The sequence below is a fragment of the Plasmopara halstedii genome, assembly GCF_900000015.1.
Source record: "Plasmopara halstedii genome assembly, contig: Scaffold_2061, whole genome shotgun sequence".
NCBI lineage: Eukaryota > Oomycota > Peronosporomycetes > Peronosporales > Peronosporaceae > Plasmopara > Plasmopara halstedii.
Window position 1 is genome coordinate 214,276 of NW_020188969.1, and position 1,614 is coordinate 215,889.

The window sequence follows — 1,614 nt, forward strand, 5'->3', positions numbered from 1 at the left end:
TCGATGCTCGGTGTCCCAACACCATTCCGTATCCTTCATTAAGAAATTCGAGAATACCGTGCCATTTTCGCAGAATTCGCGCGATGCTTGTGCAAGTAGTTGGCGAGGCCAAGCCACTTGCGCAAGTCTTTTTGATTCTTTAGAACCAGCCAGTCCACAATGGCCTTGACCTTAGCGGAATTTGCTCCGAGACCACGCTTCCCAATGAAGCACCCTATAATGGGGATTTCTAACGCGCCGAAGGTGCACTTATTTGTACTATCTTATAGCTTATTCGTGTGCATGCACTTAAGCACTGCCCTAAAACGGACGATGGGGTTTCCCTCTTGTGTCCTCCCGTGCCCTCACGACTGCGGACGAAGATGTCGTCGAAGTATGTTTGTGCATGCATCCAGTGGGGCCTGAAGCGTCACAAGACGATTAAATGTTACTGGCACATTTGAAGGCCCTTGTGGCATCACGAGCCACTTCCCACTCAAAATACTCACCGCTGTCAGCGTAATATCACTCGCTCTCATCAGCAGTTGGTAATCATCATCGACCAAGTCGAGTGCGCCGTAACTTTGTACAGCCAACCATATTGTTCTGAAGATCCTCCTTCCTAGGAATCGGCGTCTGTACCTCTTTGAAGCTCAACGGAATCCGGCTCTCTCCCAGGCGTCCCGTACCTCTGGGCTCAGTGTTACCCCGAGACAAACCAGACTGGTTAGAAAAGGGACGTCGGTTCGATGAGCCTTGACGCGCCTTGCGCAGGGGGCAACCAGTCCGAAGGCGACGGTGCTTCCACAGACAAAACACTGACGGGTGGTTGAACGCTGTCTGGCGGCTCGGAGCTCTCTCTCCTCTTTCTCATCATAGCTGATTCCTTTTTCTCAGGCCCGCTCGACGAGCTCTGGCGGTATGCATTCCAACCAAGTCGCGCCGACTTAAAGATAATTCGATACTCAATGCCACATTCACCGCTTCTTCAAAGAAGACGAATGCACACAAAAGTCTTTTATTCTGGTCACGCCAGTGCAGAAGCCTTCCATAAAGACGGTCCTTATGACCGCCTAGGTGGGAGGATTGGCTGTTATCACGGCAAAAAGAGTGCGCAACTCTTGGACAGAGTCCATCAATTCCTTCTTGCCCTGTCGGGCGGCACGAAAACGCGATCGCACGCGAGATGCCTGGTTATGCGGCGAGAACAGTCGTAAAAGCTGCGGGTTCAGCTCCGTTCAGGAGGGAAACGCCGCTTCAATCGAAATGCCGCACATCAGTATCATTCGCGTTCTCGACCCTCGAGCTTGGAGATAGCTAACGCCACGCGCTGTTGCTCGTTCTGGAGCATGGCGGATGCCATAGCCATCTCGTCCTCTCTCATCCAGAGCAGGAGACTGCTGTGAGTGATTGGTGTCGAGACAGCCAAGCTGCCATGATAAAGTGATTCGCCATTACGGCTTACCAATAACTACTGTATCGGTTAGAGACCTTTGCTTTACAGCGAAGTTTAAGCAAGCATTATTCAACGTGATCGGCGCCAATATTGAATATGATTAGCTTTTACATGATTGTCAATAGACCATTCACTACCTCTGACACCACCACAGAATCGCTCAGATATTGGGGGGGGGG